This window comes from Oncorhynchus gorbuscha, linkage group LG11 (genome assembly GCF_021184085.1).
Source record: "Oncorhynchus gorbuscha isolate QuinsamMale2020 ecotype Even-year linkage group LG11, OgorEven_v1.0, whole genome shotgun sequence".
Classification (NCBI taxonomy): Eukaryota; Metazoa; Chordata; class Actinopteri; order Salmoniformes; family Salmonidae; genus Oncorhynchus; species Oncorhynchus gorbuscha.
This window is the reverse complement of record NC_060183.1, coordinates 34427993-34447125: the sequence shown is the minus strand read 5'-3', so window position 1 is coordinate 34447125 and position 19133 is coordinate 34427993. Positions and strand designations below refer to the sequence as shown.

At 44.2% G+C, this 19133-nt stretch overlaps 1 long non-coding RNA gene across 1 annotated transcript in view; it reads right to left on the bottom strand.

Moving 5' to 3' along the window:
- Positions 1-1201: 1201 nt before the first annotated feature.
- Positions 1202-19133, bottom strand: part of LOC124048541 — a 41151-nt gene continuing 23219 nt past the window's right edge. The window contains exons 2-3 of the long non-coding RNA XR_006841249.1: positions 3862-4005; positions 1202-3759 (exon numbers count right to left, since the gene is read on the bottom strand). This is a non-coding gene — a long non-coding RNA (uncharacterized LOC124048541). The remainder of the gene's footprint in view (positions 3760-3861; positions 4006-19133) is intronic.

Below are 19133 nucleotides of genomic sequence, written 5' to 3'. Positions count from 1 at the left end.
AGGACCAGGCCTCATCTTCGGCTGGGACACGGGCGAGATGAGGCTGTGGTGCAATAGGCCTGGAGATGGGTGTCTGGAGCCAGACCTTGCCTCTTCTTGCTGTGAGGCCCAGGACCAGGCCAAATCTTGGTTCTGAGAGCCAGGGTCGTGGTGCCATGGGCCTGGAGGTGAGGATGGAAAGTGGGGAAGAGCTGGGAATGGCCTTAATGAGTAGTGCTATACTGACCTTCAACCTTGAGGAGGAAGGGGAAGTAAAGGCAGTTTCTCAATTAATCTTTCCTCAATTCCTAGTATCCTCTCTCCTCACCTCCTTCTCAAAACCTATTGGAAATGAAGGTCAGACTGGAGGGACCTTCTCCTTTAATATGGTTGATAAGCAGGCCCTCGCCTGGATGTGAGGAATTGCAGAAATAAGAATTGAGAAACAGCCTGACTGAGCGTGACTAAATCAATTTCCCTGCTGCTGTGAAGTGAGTGACTACACAGGGCTGACAGACAGTTTGAAGGGATACATTCATAACTTTTCTATACCCAGGATGTCACCCAGAAAATATTTTTCTATGGTTCCACAATACTGGGTGGACCTTGCCAGAGGGATATATTACAAAAGAAGCTAGATTTACTCATCGTTTTCTAAAGCTAGCCAGCTTCAGTTAACTTCACATTCCAGCGCAGGCTTCATCCGTACTATGACGGTGGATATTGCTTGTCCGCCTGCCGCCAACTCCAGCAGACTTGTAACTGTGCGTGCATGTCGCTAACTCTAGCAGGCTTGTAACTGCACGTGCATGTTGCACGAGGTTCGTCGAATGCCAAACTTTTCATTGAGACAATGCTGAAACATCAATCCATGGTTGTGTCAGTGCCACATTTTAATTTGTGCCCGAAATCAAAAATCATCACCTCCTGGTATGGTAACAGCTCACTGCTCAGCATCCGACCGTAAGGCGCTACAGAGGGTAGTGCGTACAGCCCAGTACATCACTGGGGCCAATCTTCCTGCCATCCAGGAGCTGTTTATTAGGCAGTGTCAGAGGAAGGACCAAAAAATGGTCAAAGACTACAGTCACCCAAGTCATAGACTGTTCTCTCTGCTGCTGCGCGGCACGCGGTACCGGAGCGCCAAGTCTAGGTCCAAAAGGCTTCTTAACAGCTTCTACCCCAAGCCATAAGACTACTGAAAAATTAATCAAAATGGCCACCCGGACTATTTACATAGTAAATATTTTCTTAACTTTATTTTCTTAAAGCTGCATTGTTGGTTAAGGGCTTGTATTCGGCGCATGTGACAAATAAAACATTTGACTTGAATCTGATTTAATTGGTCCTCAACTCGCAGCTCAGACACTTCCTTCAGGATAAATGGAGTTAGCCCTGAGTTAGCCTGTCCTGGAGCAGATTAGTTCTGAATGATTGGTTGCCATAGAAACGTACCTGGCTAAAGTTTGAACCACTTTTGTGGTACCTGTTATCCCGAGTTGAATTCAGAGTTGACCAAAGTTACTTCGCTAACTCCTCAAACCTGATTGGTAGTATAGGGCACTGGCTTCACAGGAGCATCTGTGTCATTTTGCAAGGGGAAGGGTGGCATCAGGGTAGAGATGGGTGATATGGACAAAAAAAACATATCGTAATAAATCTACCCATTTTTTGTGACAATGATAAATCACCGAAACAATTACCATAAGTCATTTTTGGGGGAGGTGTTAGAGCTGGGCGTTGTGGAGAAAAAGTGATATTGTGATAAATGTAACTACTTTGCTCAACAACATCAAGTACAACAATATATACATTTTGTATGGACAGTTAGGCCTACTTTACATTTTTTAAATTCCAGTACCAAGTAGGACAACTGAGATGGGAGCCTATGATTCACAAAGTAAGCTATTTCATCTAACATATCCAGGAAATGCATGATTGATATTTTGATGATTGATGAAATAGGATCCAGAATTATCTGATTTCTTTTAGGCTCTTCAGGGTGGCTCTGGAGGCCAGAAAGGGGGAGAAGATCGAGAGTGAGTTAGAGAGGGAGAGAAAGAGACGCCCATCCCTTCTCTAACGGATTGTCAACTGTCCAGGGTGGGGGGCAGGGATGGGGATGAAGGGGTGGGAGGGGTGTGAAGAGGGTGACTGTTGTCAGTCAGTTGGAGTGACAGACAGGCCGGCTGTGGGAACTAGTGTCATGGGCCACCAGGGGCCATCGGGGGCCTTCATGGTGTAGCATGGCTGATTTATGTGTTTATCAAACTGCTGACCTCATTGGCCCCACAGACAGGAGGACACTGGCAGATGAACGGAGAGAACATGGCACTGAGGAGGAGGGGGCAAAGGGGTGCAGAAGAGGGGGATGGGATGGGAGTGCAGGGTGAATTTGGGGTGCAGAAGGGGGTGGAAGGAAAGGGGGTACAGCATGGCTTTGGGTTGTAGAATGAGGAGAGGGGAAGGATACAGGGGGGCTATGGGATGCAGAGGGCGGGATGGGAAAGGGGGTGCAGGGTTACAGGGTGGCTCTGGGGCCCAGAAATGGGGAGAAGATCAAGGATGAGTTGGAGGAGGGAGATGGTGGTGTGTTGAAGAAAGTCTACTTGGGGGGAGGGTATACATTATAAGGAAGAAAATGTACTCTCTCTCTATGGTGGATCCTGGGCTTGTAGATAACTGTCTGTCTGTGCTATGGTATGAGTTCCCATACCATAGCACAGTGTTTCTTCCTTCCCCCTCTAACTAGCAGCACTGCTCAAGCATTGAAAACCAGATCATGTATCATTGCAGCAACTGAGCTACTCAGCTGAGGCACCCAGAGACAGACAGAATAGATAGTGATGGAGAGAGAGAGAAGGGGAGTTAGCAAGAGGAATGTGCGTAAGAAGGAAAGAGGGATGTAGGGAGAGAGGGATGGAGAATCACCGACAGGGTTTTACCTGTATTATGTCAAAGTAGTGCATTATGTAGTGAATATAGGGTGCTCATTTGGTATGCAGACATATTAGCATGTGCAGGTATGCCTGTCCAAAACCAAATTCCAAAACCAAAATCCAATCTCATTCTGGGGGTTATATCCCTCTACAAAACGACCCTAATCCACAGTTTACTACATACCTCCCTTTTATCCCACAACAGGCTTCAAACAAACCTTACTTTGTCTTAACAGTAAAGTAAGCTTGATCTGATCCAGAATGGCCCACAACTTACTTAAATTGGCTTTACACACTGTAACACAACTATTACACTACCCTAGAATACTAGGAAGGTATTCCTAATGTTTGGTATACTCAGTGTATATCTCTATGGTCAGTAAGAGTTCATCGTTCTTATGAGGGTAGGGTAGAATCATGGTAAACCAAAGGATAACCAAGATTCTCTGAAGGACTGAGTGGGACACGACTCACTCTATAAAGATATATGTTTTGTTCCCCATAGAGTGGACTGCTTTGAGCGAGTGACTGGGGTTGCATTACATTACATTGACATTTTTACATGGTTAAAGTGTTAGGCAGTGAGGTTATGAGAATGGGCAGTCTTATATGAAGGTGAACTCTGGCCTCTATATAACTCTGTAAATCAAAGCTGTGAAAGTGAGCTGCTCTGGTATTGTCTGTGTCTGGTTTGTGCTGGTCCATGCAGGGGTGTCTGCAGTCTGGAGTCTAGCCGGTTGAGGGGGAGGCCAGGGGTCCGTCTTGGTGTCTGGGTTCGACGTCCTCCTCTTTCTGGGCCCCTTTTACGACCTGAACAGGCTCAATCCAAGAAAAGGGAGAGCTGGATGAGAGAAAGAGAGAGGGAGAGTACATTCTCCATATAGTATATTCTTTAACATGCACAAACACACATGTGTAGTACATGGGGATGTGTGAAACTTACTCCTCAGCCAAGTGTCTCCACTTTCACCAGCGAATAGCTAGCTTTTAGCGTGGCGCCTCTTCAGGAGGGCAGTCACGTGTGCTAGCAAGGCAGAGGTCCCGAGTTGGCGGCAGGTATGTGCTGAATCGGGAGGAAGTGGTACTCCTTAAGAAAACACACAAACACTCGCTACTGATAAAGCAGATATGGAAAGATCTCTCATGATCGCATATCACAAGCCCATGCTGAGTGTAGGCTGAGTCATTTTCCCCACTGACTGCCACTCGTTCCTCATCCTGCTCTCTCTACTGTCCTTTAACCCATAAGAGTCTAAGCCCTGTCTAACCCGGGGGGCGGCCTTACTGCTATTCGCCCACACAAATGCATTGAATTACAGATTACTACAGGGAACAACAGATAGTCCCCCCAAAAAAAAGTCAAGAGGAAGTTTGTTCTGAAGTTTCCTATATCTGATAGATTTAAGAAAGTTTTTTTTATACATGTATTTATCCCCTTAAATTTTACACTAAACAGTCTAAGCCCTGTCTAAGCTGGGAAGGGGGTGGGGGTTCTACTAAGCTATATGGAATTGTTTTAAGAAGGTCATACCAAGGATCATTTTTCTATTTGATTTGAACTTTTTCACATGCGAGTTCAAAATTTCTCTTAACGGTCGTCCCAGCGTGAGTTTTTTTATACGCATGATGTCAGAATGCTCTCACTGTTACAAAATGTGATTGTTACGCAACTGTAAACACACGCTGCCCTCAAACCAAGGCACGCTGCCTACTAATTATATAATTTCAACTTGTCAAATTATTTTTTTACAAGTTTTATTTTCTGATAACAGTTTGAACTAAGCCTCCTCATTAATTCACATAGTAGCCCATTTCACTTTTCCGGACATGTTTGAGGCTTTACTTACTGCCCAGACAAACTTCTCTCTTCGACAAGAGCCCAAGCACTACCCCAGTGTTTCCCAGATCAAGTATGCAGACATTTGTGCATCTCCGTCAGAACAGGCCTTGCACTAACTTTTTACCCCTGGCACATTTTCTGGCTGGCGCCCGCGTTTCCCTCTTTCTGGTTTTCCTTACAAATAATAACTTTGGACGTGTGCGCGTTCCTATCAAAGTAAGTTCCTTATTTTCTGTATATGGCATTGCTTCTACTGTAGCATACCATATGGAGTCTATGTATGGAGCATAATGTATTTACGGTTTTATTCAGGTTTTCAAGTACTGGTAACAAATCATGCCTCCTGATTCTTGCAGAGATTGTAATGGACACGTGTGTAAAATACTTTTTGGGGGGTTGTACTGATTATGATGAGCTATTTGCCAACTATGTGTGGTGCCATGTTCGTTGACATCATATAATGCATTTTGGTTGTCATGTAAGTGTCTGTCAGACCAAAAATGTTATAGCAAATCAAAGTGAATGGATGGTTCACTCGACTGACTTATGGTGCTTTCAAGACAACAGTGAACTGAAAAATACAAGGTCAGCTCATGACATCTGTGATCTTCAGGTCGGAAAGTCAAAGCTCTAGAAAGAGGCCCGAGTTGCTGAGTTGGAATTTTGAGTTGGATGACCATTCAAAACAATCTTTCCCAGTTGGAGCTCTTTTTTTCCCCAGAGTTTTCAGTTGTCTTGAACGCACTGAAGTCGGAGGTCTGAGATTTCTGAGTTCCCAGTTCTGAAATTACCAGTTGTTTGAACACGGCATCAGATTGTAACTATGGTACCTCAGGATTGCCAGCTTGGAGGGGCTTTATTTTTATTTAGCTTGTAAATTTCTCCTGTGTTTGCCCCTCATTTATTGATAAATCCCCCATCATAGTAATATTTCTTGCATCATATTCCATAACAATACCTTCCCTCATTTCTACCCCTCATGGACTTGAAAACCCCCCACAAATTAAATTAACCTCAGCACAAACCCATCCAAGATGGTTTAAACAATATCTGGCAACCCTGTTTAGCTTTCGCTCTACAGTTAGCCTTTATTTGGCGTGGTGATCAACATTTATTTGCTTTGTTGATTTGTCAAAAACTGTAAACGACTTGTCAAGTCATGTGCCCCGGTTCTTGTATACACTGCACTAAGTACATCGAAGATTTGTAATATGCTGAAGTGGCCAAACTAAGTTATTTTTCAGGCAATGGGCACAGCCATTTAATGCAAATGTGAGTTAAATATGAATCATTGCTAATGTTTAGGAAATATTTTTTCAAATTTCATGAATAAATACAATTTATTGACACTTTCATACTATTACGTGGGGCTTTTATTATGAAAATGTTATAAATTCTGTAACCCGGAAGTACTTCTTTAGTGTTGCTGATGAGACGCTGATCATATGATGAGATTGCAAATCAAATGCCCAATTATGATGCCACCGGACAGCGAAAAACAAGTAAGTTAACTTTGATTTATTGTTATTTAAATTAGTTTGTAGTAGCTAGTTAAGTGTTAGATGACATACATACGAACGTGACACCGCATAAGTCAATTAGTTTACTGGCCGCCTTTCTCCCGGATACCGTGAGACTCAAATACCTTTCTCATTTCTGCCATGAATTCCTCCAGATGACCACAAATGGTAAATTGTTGCTCCCAAACTGCCGTAGCCCAGGAGAGCACCCTTCCTTACATTAGCATAATAATATACGCAATCTTCAATTTTTCTGAAGGAAACGAAGATGGATGTACCTCATAAATATGCGAGAAAGAAAATTGGTACCTTGGTACCTACCAGGTACCAAGATTCCCTGAATATCGCTCCGGAGGAGGTAAGCGGGGTTCTCAGGGAGCCGGCTGTACAAACTCACCACAGATAGGGAAAAAATTACTGGGTGATTGGGGTTTTTCAGAGGTGGCAGGCTGAGCTAACTCCCCGATTTGCTCCGTAATAGCCTTTAACCCATGGTCGTGGCATTCCGTCAAGGAGCTGAGCCCTTTCAAAAGGCCCTGTAACAACTCCTCATGCCTCCTAATGGTGGCTCCCTGCAGGGAGACAGCATGCCGGAGCTGGTCCAAGTCTGCTGGATCTGTCATGGCCAGTTCGTACTATCATGACACAAGGAAAGACCCAGATGCAGACACATGAGGCAGATGGTTGGAGTTTTACAATGTTTAATAAACCAAAAGGAGTAGGCAAGAGAATGGTCGTGGACAGGCAAAAGGTCAAAACCAGATCCAAGTCCAGGAGGTACAGAGTGGCAGACAGGCTCGTGGTCAAGGCAGGCAGAATGGTACAGCAGGCGGGTACAAAGTTCAGAACCAGGCAAAGGTCAAAACCGGGAGGATTATAAAAAGGAGAAATGCAAAAAGCAGGAGAATGGGAAAAACGCTGGTTGACTTGGAAACATACAAGACGCACGGGCACAGAGAGACAGGAAACACAGGGATAAATACACTGGGGAAAATCAGCAACACCTGAACGGGGTGGAGACAATCACAAGGACAGGTGAAACAGGTCAGGATGTGACAATTAGGTGTAATGTGACTAACATGACTTCACTTTAGAGCGTATTCCAATCATTCGACCCAACATGTCACCCTTTATAAAGCACATGTTTATATCATTTTTGACATAGTGGGTTATGGCACATTTGACATTGGTGATTATGTCATACAGTTATGGCACATTTATGAACCCTTTATAAAGCATGACGTACGGTTATAGATACTTTGTAACACATTTATGTAGTGCCTATGAAGGCATTATGAAGGCTTTGAAGCCTTTATTAAGCCTTTATAAGCTGAATGTCATTTAAAGCTGGACCGATATTCTTAAATAGGTTTTCCCTTTTGATTTCTATAAAATGTTAAATTGTCTCATTTGCTTAATTTACTTCACTTGCTTGGTGGGATTGGAATTTATATGGACTTTATATCATGATGCTCATCAATAACAAATTTATCAGAAACAGAGTTCAAAAATGTAAACAAGTAACATCATTAATAGAGTACCACAGAGTCATAATAACCATAAAACCTAGCGGTCAAACAGGGAAATGGTTCCAAACATTTTTCCACCGTTCATTTTTTCCCATTGGGGTTTTAGAAACACTTAAAATCATTTGGGTTTACCTTTACCGCAACGTTTTGATAACGGTGTAAATCCTTCTAGGACAAGGTGACTTTTATCAATATATTCCCCTGTATTTACCCCCCCAAAATGAAATGCTAATTAGCTGCTAATGTGGCTACCATAAAGAACTACAAATGCCATGATGATCTGGACGAGACTGCCGAATCGATGCAAAGGTAAGAATCTATGGATTAACTATCTAATGTTAGCTAAATGTTGGAATTAATAAATTGGTTACATTGAATTAAATTGATAATTCTGTGAACTGTCTTGTGCAAGTTTTTTATTGACACAATAACTGTTAACAAAGATGTCAGCTAGAGATGACGTGCAGGAGCTTGCACGGATTTGTAGTTTTGCATGATGTCTACTTTGATACTGATTAGCATTTTCGAAGCTGAGAGTAAATAGAGTCGAATGAGAGAGATTTACGTTGTTATCAAAAGGTCACACCAGGGTAAGACTACACAAAACACAGCCCTTATTTTAAATGTTTCTAAAAGTACAGCGTGGAGACTTCTAGTATTCTCCACAGTAATAAAGGGGGATTGATCATGTTGTGTCTGATGTAAAGTTAGAGTGTGGTGCAGTTCAGGTTCTTCTGAAGTTTGAGGTTGAAAAGATAATGGTCATCCCCCATGCGTGAGTGTGTGTGTTTGTATCTACTTATGTATGTCTGTATGTTTAAATGCAAGTGTCTGGGATGGGAGGTTGAGGGTAACAGTCTTCATGATCACGGACTGCAGAACCCACCAGGACCCCCCCCCCCCCCCCGGTGGACACATGGCCCCACACCCCCCTGACAGACCTCCAAACCACAGGGTCACCTTACCCATCTGCCTGATACCCAGATGGAAGCTACTCACTTGTGCACACAGTGCACATTATACACATTCTATTTCACCACCGGAGACCACAGTGACAAGCGCAATCAGAGGATGACTTTGTGCCCTGTGAACACCACCCCCACGTTTGGTCAATGTTTGGTCATTCCTGAGAGAGCTCTGGTCAGAAAACTGGTAAAAAGTTTGTCCTATCAGTGTTTTTGTTCAAGATATGTTATGGTAGATAAAAACAGTGAATCCGCACTTCAATCTGGTTATTGTTTACAGTCAGGGCTGTGGGAGTCACAGAATTTCAACACCTGCCTCTGATTGAGAACCATATCTGGCCAAACATAGAAATAGACAAACCAGACACACAACATAGAATGCCCACCCAGCTCACGTCCTGACCAACACTAAAACAAGGAAAACACATACGAACGATGGTCAGACCGTGACAGAACCCCCCCCCCTCCCCCCCAAGGTGCGGACTCCGAACGCACAACCTAAACCTATAGGGGAGGGTCTGGGTGGGCATCTGTCCGCGGTGGCGACTCTGGCGCTGGACGTGGACCCCACTCCATAATTTTCTTAGTCCACCTCCTTAGCGTCCCTTGAGTGGTGACCCTCGCCGCTAACCTTGGCCTAGGAAACCTAACAACGGGCCCCACTGGACTGAGGGGCAGCTCCGGACTGAGGTAGCTCAGGACTGAGGGGTAGCTCGGGACTGAGGGTCAGACCGTGACAGTAAGTGATTTGTTTAATCGCTATTTGGGATTTTGTGACGCCTGTGCTGGTTGAAAAAGTATTTTGGTGTGGGGCGCTGTCCTCAGATAATCGCATGATATGCTTTCGCCATAAAGCCTTTGTGAAATCTGACAACACGGTTGGATTAACAAGAAGTTAAGCTTTTAAATGATGTATGACACTTGTATTTCCATGAATGTTTAATATTACGATTTCTATTTTTTGTTTTAAATAACTTTACTTCCCTTTCTTTTCCTTTTCCCTCCTATACATGTTTTAGGGATGGAGATATATGGAGACACTTTAACTTTGAGCCTCACTTTTACTAAAAACAAGCAGGTAGAACTTTAAACTGTGACTCTCACCCACTCTCTATTCTCTATTCCACGAGTTATTTAACCTTTATTTAACTAGGCAAGTTAGTTAAGAAAAATGTCTTATTTACAATGACAGCCTACAACAGCCAAACCCAGACGACACTGGGCCAATTGTGCGCCGCCTTATGGGACTCCCAATCACATCCAGTTGTGATACAGTCTGGATTTGAACCAGGGTGTCTGTAGTGTTGCCTCAAGCACTGAGATGTAGTGCCTTAGATCGCTGCACTACTCGGGAGCCCCTATTTATAACACAGGGCACGGCCAAGCGGTGCAGTGCAACTGGGAACACTAAATTTGAATGGAAAATATCAAAGTGAGTTTTTTATTATTGCTAAAATAGACACAGGGTATGTTCAGGTGCAATAGCCTTCCCCTTCCTTTGTCCCTTTACCTCTACTCTTTCTGCCCTTTCCTTTTTCTTCCCATTTCTTCCATTCCTCCTGACTGAACGCACATGCACAAGCGCACACACGCGCACACACGCACACACACACACACACACACACACACACACACACACACACACACACACACACACACACACACACACACACACACACACACACACACACACACACACACACACACACACACACACACACACACACACACACACACACACACACACACACACACACACACACACACACACACACACTATCAGCACCTCTCTCTCAGTTTGATGTGAAGCATGGGCTGTTCTGTGGTGTGGCCAGTTGTTTGTTGTCACAGTAAATTACTCTGACACACTGGAGGAGTGACAGCTCTCACTCGGTGGTGAGGAGGGTTGAGGAAGGGGAGGAATGAGTGAGGGGGAGTGGTGCTCTCGCAACCTTAACTGCAGGGAGGCCAGAGGGGAGAGGGAGGTAGAGGGGTAGAGGAAGGGAGAGAGAGAGAGTCGGTCAATGTGAAAGTGGCTGCCAACATCCCATCAGAAACTAAAATATATGCTTGTTCTACTCAATTGTTTGTAAACAATGCAATTGTAAACAAACACCATTTAGCCTCTGAATATGGTTAGAATTTTCATCTATGAATTTGAGAGTAGGTCCATTGTTCCGCTTCAATTCCTCATCTTTTTACCAAATCAGTGACAGGATGGTGGCTTTGTCATTGTTTGAACCGCAGATGGCCCCTTTAATAATCAATTGGCATACGGTGCAGTCGGAAAGTATTCAGACCCCTTTACTTTTTACAGACTTTGTTACATTACAGCCTTATTCTAAAATGTATTACATTGTTTCCCCCCCTCATCAATCCACACAATATCACATAATGACAAAGCAAAAACAGTTTTTTAGACATTTTGCAAGCAAATTTTTAAAATAATTTATATAAGTTTTCAGACCATTTACACAGTACTTTGTTGAAGCACCTTTGGCAGCGATTACAGCCTCAAGTCTTCTTGGGTATGACGCTACAAGCTTGGCATGCCTGTATTTGGGGAGTTTCTCCCATTCCTTTCTACAGAGCCTCTCAAAGCTCTGTCAGGTGGGATGGGGAGCGTTGCTGCACAGCTATTTTCAGGTCTCTCCAGAGATGTTGGATCGGGTTCAAGTCTGGGCTCTGGCTGGGCCACTCAAGGACATTCAGAGACTTATCCCGACACCACTCCAGCATTGTCTTGGCTGTATGCTGAGGATCATTGTCCTGTTAGAAGGTGAACCTTCACCCCAGTCTAAGGTCCTGAGCGTTCTGGAGCAGGTTTTTATCAAGGATCTCTCTGTACTTTTCTCGGTTAATCTTTGCCTCGATCCTTACTAGTCCCTGCCGCAGAAAAAATATCCCCACAGCATGATGCTGCAACCACCATGCTTCACTGTAGCGAAGGTGCCAGGTTTCGTCCAGATGTGACGCTTGGCATTGAGGCCAGAGAATCTTGTTTCTCATAGTCGGAGAGTCTTTAGCTGCCTTTTGGAAAACTCCAAGTGGGCTGTTGTGTCTTTTACTGAGTAGTGGCTTCTTTCTGGCCACTACCAAAAAGGACTGTTTGGTGTAGTGCTGCAGAGATGGTTGTCCTTCTAGAAGGTTCTCCCATCTCCACAGAGGAACTCTAGAGCTCTGTCAGAGTGACCATAGGGTTCTTGGTCACCTCCCTGACCAAGGCCCTTCTCCCTACTGATCAGTTTGGTCAGTTCCAAACTTCTTCCATTCAAGAAATATGGAGTCCGTTGTGTTCTTGGGGATCTTCAATGCTGCAGAAATGTTGTGGTACCCTTCCCCAGATCTGTACCTCGACACAATCCTGTCTCGGAGCTCTACGGACAATTCCTTCGACCTTCCTGTCTTGATTTCTGTTCTGACATGCACTGTCAACTGCGGGACCTTATATAAACAGGTGTGTGCCTTTCCAAATCATGTCAAGTTGTAGAAACATCTCAAGGATGATCAATGGAAACAGTATGCACATGTGCTCAATTTTGAGTCTCATAGCAAAGAGTCTGAATACTTAGTGGTAAGAAAAAGTATTTGAACCCTTTGGAATTACCTGGATTTCTGTATAAATTTATCTTCAAATTTGATCTGATCTTCATCTAAGTCACAACAACAGACAAACATAGTGTGTTTAAACTAGTGTGCTTAAACTAATGACACACAAATTATTTTATTTTTGTTGTCTACATTGAATTTAAACATTCACAGTGTAGGCTGGAAAAAGTATGTGAACCCCTAGGCTAATGACATCTCCAAACGCTAATTGGAGTCCAATCAATGAGACACGATTGGAGATGTTGGTCAGAACTGCCTTGCCCTATAAAAAACACTCACAAAATTTGAGTTTGCTATTCACAAGAAGCATTGCTTGATGTAAACCATGCCTCGAACAAAAGAGATCTCAGAGGACCTAAGATTAAGAATTGTTGACTTGCATAAAGCTGGAAAGGGTTACAAAAGTATCTCTAAAAGCCTTGATGTTCATCAGTTCACACTAAGACAAATTGTCTTTCAATGGAGAAAGTTGAGCACTGTTGCTACTCTGCCTAGGAGTGGCCGTCCTGCAAAGATGACTGCAAGAGCACAGCACAGAATGCTCAATGAGGTTAAGAAGAATCCTAGTGTCAGCTAAAGACTTACAGAGTACTCTGGAATGTGCTAACATCTCTATTGATGAGTCTACGATATGTAAAACAAGAATTGTGTTCATGGGAGGACACCATGGAAGAAGCCACTGCCATTCTGTATACTTCAGGCACTGCCTTGGACACTGTGCTATCTAACCTCCAAACGAGCTTCAACGCCATACAACACTCCTTCCGTGGCGTCCAACTGCTCTTAAATGCTCGTAAAACCAAATGCATGCTTTTCAACCATTCACTGCCTGCACCAGACTAGCATCACCACCCTGGATGGTTCCGACCTAGAATATGTCGACATCTATAAGTACCTAGGTGTCTGGCTAGACTGTAATATTATTATTATATTATAAACTCTCCTTCCAGACTCATATCAAACATCTCCAATCTAAAATCAAATCTAGAGTCGGCTTTCTATTCCGCAACAAAGCCTCCTTCACTCACACCGCCAAATTTACCCAAGTAAAGCTGACTATCCTACCGATCCTCGACTTCGGCGATGTCATCTACTCAGCAAACTGGATGCAGTTTATCACAGTGCCATCCGTTTTGTTATTAAAGCACCTTATACCATCCACCACTGTGACCTGTATGCTCTAGTCGGCTGTCCCACGCTACATATTCGTCGCCAGACCCACTGGCTCCAGGTCATCTACAAGTCCATGCTAGGTAAAGCTCCGCCTTATCTCTGTTCACTGGTCACGATGGCTACACCCACCCCTAGCACGCACTCCAGCAGGTGTATCTCACTGATCATCCCTAAAGCCAACACCTCATTTGGCCACCTTTCCTTCCAGTTCTCTGCTGCCTGTGACTGGAACGAATTGCAAAAGTCGCTGAAGTTGGAGACTTTTATCACCCTCATCAACTTCAAACATCTGCTATCTGAGCAGCTAACCGATCGCTGCAGCTGTACATAGTCTATCGGTTAATAGCCCACCCAATTTACCTACCTCATCCCCATACTGTTTATATTTATTTACTTTTCTGCTCTTTTGCACACCAGTATCTCTACCTGTACATCTGATCATTTATCACTCCAGTGTTAATCTGCAAAATTGTAATTATTCGCCTACTCCTCATGCCTTTTGCACACAATGTATATAGACTCTATTTTTTATGTTTTTTTTCTACTGTGTTATTGACTTGTTAACTGTTTACTCCATGTGTAACTCTGTGTTGGCCAGGTCACAGTTGTAAATGAGAACTTTTTGAGAACTAGCCTACCTGGTTAAATAAAGGTGAAATAACTGAATAAAAAAAATATGCTCTCGATTGTGCATCTGTAGAAGTTTGTGAGTGCTTTTGGTGACAAGCCAAATTTCACCAGCCTCCTGAGGTTGGTGCGCCTTCTTCACAACGCTGTCTGTGTGGCTGGACCAATTCAGTTTGTCCGTGACTGAGGAACTTAAAACTTACTACCCTCTCCACTACTGTCCCGTCGATGTGGATAGGGGGGTGCTCCCTCTGCTGTTTCCTGAAGTCCACAATCATCTCCTTTGTTTTGTCGACGTTGAGTGTGAGGTTATTTTCCTGACACCACACTCCGAGGGCCCTCACCTTCTCCCTGTAGGCCGTCTCGTCGTTGTTGGTAATCAAGCCTACTACTGTAGTGCCGTCCACAAACGTATGATTGAGTTGGAGGCGTGCATGGCCACGCAGTCATGGGTGAACAGGGAATACAGGAGAGGGTTCAGAATGCACCCTTGTGGGGCCCCAAGTGTTGAGGATCAGCGGGGTGGAGATGTTGTAACCTACCCTCACTACCTGGGGGCGGACAGTCAGGAAGTCCAGTACCTGGTTGAACAGGGCGGGGTCGAGACCCAGGGAGCTTGATGATGAGTTTGGAGGGTACTATGGTGTTAAATGGTGTTAAATGCTGAGCTGTAGTCGATGAACAGCATTCTCACATAGGTATTCCTCTTGTCCAGATGGGTTAGGGCAGTGTGCAGTGTGGTTGCGATTGTGTCGTCTGTGGACCTATTGGGGCGGTAAGCAAATTGGAGTGGGTCAAGGGTTTCAGGTAGGGTGGAGGTGATATGGTTCTTGACTAGTCTAACCCTAACCGAAGTGAGTGCTACAGGGGCGGTAGTCATTTAGCTCAGTTACCTTAGCTTTCTTGGGAACAAGAACAATGGTGGCCCTTTTGAAGCCTGTGGGTACAGCAGACTGGGATGAGGATTGATTGAATATGTGCGTAAACACACCACCCAGCTGGTCTGCACATGCTCTGAGGACGCGGCTGGGTATGCCGTCGGGGCCTGCAGCCTTGCGACGGTTAACACGTTTAAATGTTTTACTCACGTTGGCTGCAGTGAAGGAGAGCCCGCAGGTTTTGGTAGCGGGCCATGTCAGTGGCATTGTATTGTCCTCAAAGCGAGCAAAAAAGTTATTTAGTCTGTCTGGGAACAAGACATCCTGGTCCGCGACGGGGCTGGTTTTCTTTTTGTAATCCGTGATTGACCCTGCCACATACCTCTTTTGTCTGAGCAGTTGAATTGCGACTCTACTTTGTCTCTATACTGACACTTAGCTTGTTTCATTGCCTTGCGGAGGGAATAGCTACACTGTTTGTATTCGGTCATGTTTCCGGTCACTTTCCCTGGTTAAAAGCAGTGGTTCACACTTTCAGTTTGCCCGAATGCTGCCATTAATCCACGGTTTCTATTTTGGGAATGTTTTAATCGTTGTTGTGGGTATAACATCACCAATGCACTTTCTCATGAACTCGCTCACCGAATCAGCGTATTCCTCAATGTTGTTGTTTGACGCAATGCTGAACATATCCCAATCCACGTTATTGAAGCAGTCTTGAAGTATGGAATCAGATTGGTCAGACTAGCGTTGAACAGACCTGAGCTTCTTGTTTTAGTTTCTGTCTGTCGGATGGAAGCAACAAAATGGAGTAATGGTCAGCTTTTCCAAAAGGAGGGCGGGGAGGGCCTTAAATGCATCGCGGAAGTTAGAATAAAAATGAACCAGGGTTTTACCAGCCCTGGTAGCACAATCAATATGCTGATAGAATTTAGGGAGTTTTGTTTTCAGATTAGCCTTGTTAAAATCCCCAGCTACAATGAATGCAGCCTCAGGATATGTGGTTTCCAGTTTACATAGAGTCAAATCAAGTTTGTTCAGGGCCATCGATGTGTCTGCTTGGGGGGGAATATACAATGGGGCAAAAAAGTATTTAGTCAGCCACCAATTGTGCAAGTTCTCCCACCTAAAAAGATGAGAGGCCTGTAAATTTCATCATAGGTACCCTTCAACTATGACAGACAAAATGAGCATTTCTTTTCTCCAGAAAATCACATTGTGGGATTTTTTATGAAATTATTTGCAAATTATGGTGGAAAATAAGTATTTGGTCAATAACAAAAGTTTATCTCAATACCTTGTTATATACCCTTTGTTGGCAATGACAGAGGTCAAACGTTTTCTATAAGTCTTCACAAGGTTTTCACACACTGTTGCTGGTATTTTTGCCCATTCCTCCATGCAGATCGCCTCTAGAGCAGTGATGTTTTGGGGCTGTTGCTGGGCAACACGGACTTTCAACTCCCTCCAAAGATTTTCTATGGGGTTGAGATCTGGAGGCTGGCTAGGCCACTCCAGGACCTTGAAATGCTTCTTACAAAGCCACTCCTTCATTGCCCGGGCAGTGTGTTTGGGATCATTGTCATGCTGAAAGACCCAGCCACGTTTCATCTTCAATGCCCTTGCTGATAGAAGGAGGTTTTCACTCAAAATCTCACGATACATGGCCACATTCATTCTTTCCTTTACACGGATCAGTCGTCTTGGTCCCTTTGCAGAAAAACAGCCCAAAAGCATGATGTTTCCACCCCCATGCTTCACAGTAGGTATGGTGTTCTTTGGATGCAACTCAGCATTCTTTGTCCTCCAAACACGACGAGTTGAGTTTTTACCAAAAAGTTATATTTTGGTTTCATCTGACTATATGACATTCTCCCAATCTTCTTCTGGATCATCCAAATGCTCTCTAGCAAACTTCAGATGGGCCTGGACATGTACTGGCTTATTAAGCAGGGGGACACGTCTGGCACTGCAGGATTTGAGTTTTTGTTCCTAATTTTGTCCGTCATATATGAAGTGTACCTATGATGCAAATTACAGGCCTCTCTCATCTTTTTAAGTGGGAGACATTGCACAATTGGTGGCTGACTAAATACTTTTTTTGCCCCACTGTATACGGCTGTGATTATAATCGAAGAGAATTCTCTTTGCAGATAATGCGGTAATCCTTTCATTGTGAGGAATTCTAAGTTAGGTGAACAGAAGGACTTGAGTTCCTGTATGTTGTTATGATCACACCACGTCTCGTTAATCATAAGGCATACCCCCCCACCCCTCTTCTTACCAGAAAGATGCTTGTTTCTGTCGGCGCGATGCGTGAAGAAACCAGCTGGCTGCATCGACTCCGTTAGCATCTCTCGAGTGAGCCATGTTTTCGTGAAGCAAAGAACGTTACAGTCTCTGATGTCTCTCTGGAATGCTACCCTTGCTAGGATTTCACCAGTCTCTTGACCTTGTTGTCAAGAGACTGGACATTGGCGAGTAGAGTGGTGTGCGATGTGCCCGTCTCCGGAGCCTGACCAGAAGACCGCTTCGTTTGCCCCTTTTACGGCGTCGTTGTTTTGGGTCGCTGGCTGGGATCCGATCCATTGTCCTGGGTGGAAGGCAAAACACAGGATCCGCTTTGGTGAGTTGACGTATGTAATGAAACCTAAGATTACCCGGGGTACCAATGTAAGAAATAACACGTAAAAAAAAGAAAATACTGCATAGTTTCCTAGGAACGTGAAGTGAGGCGGCCATCTCTGTCGTCGCCACTGTATGCCACTGTATGTAAATAAGATATTTCTGGTTTAAATGTTTCATAAATGTGCAAAAATTTCTAAAAATCTGTTTTTGCTTTGTCATTATGGGGTATTGTGTGTAACTTTACAAAATGTGAAAAAAGTTAAGGTGTCTGAATACTTTCCGAATGCACTGTATGCCGAGATTATGACCCTTGAACAGATTCCCGATGGGAGATTGCATTTGTGTCTTACATGAAAAAACATGTTTATATGACCAAGTACATTAATGGGGTAAACCTACTCAAACAGTATGTATTAGGCTGTTTGAAAAGCTTGAATCCCATCAAATGTGAGTACGTCTGATGTTGATGTACAGTAGATCAATACATTTACAGTAGCAGGTGTTGGCGTGTGTATGCTAAAAAGCCTTGTTAGGTCCAATTAGATATTGAACGTCCTCTCACTGTCAACTGCGTTCATTTTCAGCAAACTTAACATGTGTAAATATTTGTATGAACATGAGATTCAACAACTGAGACATAAACTGAACAAGTTCCACAGACATGTGACCAACAGAAATTGAATAATGTGTCCCTGAACAAAGGGGGGGTCAAAATCAAAAGTAACAATCAGTATCTGGTGTGGCCACCAGCTGCATTAAGTGCTGCAGTGCATCTCCTCCTCATGGACTGCACCAGTTTTGCCAGTTCTTGCTGTGAGATGTTACCCCACTCTTCCACCAAGGCACCTGCAAGTTCCTGGATATTTCTGGGGGGAATGGCCCTAGCACTCACCTTCCGATCCAACAGGTCCCAGACATGCTCAATAGGATTGCGATCCGGGCTCTTCACTGGCCATGGCAGAACACTGACATTCTTGTCTTGCAGGAAATCACACACAGAACAAGCAGTATGGCTGGTGGTATTGTCATGCTGGAGGGTCATGTCAGGATGAGCCTGTAGGAAGGGTGCCACATGAGGGAGCAGGATGTCTTACCTGTAATGCACAGCGTTGAGATTGCCTGCAATGACAACAAGCTCAGTTGATGCTGTGACAAACCACCCCAGACCATGATGGACCTCCAAATCGATCCCGCTCCAGAGTACAGGCGTCGGTGTAACACTCATTCATTCAGCGATAAATGCAAATCCGACCATCACCCCTGGTGAGACAAAACAGCAACTCGCCAGTGAAGAGCACTTTTTGCCAGTCCTGTCTAGTCCAGCGACGGTGGGCTTGTGCACATAAGACGATGTTGATGCTGGTGATGTCAGGTGAGGACCTGCCTTACAACAGGCCTACAAGCCCTCAGTCCAGCCTCTCTCAGCCTATTGCGAGACAGTCTGAG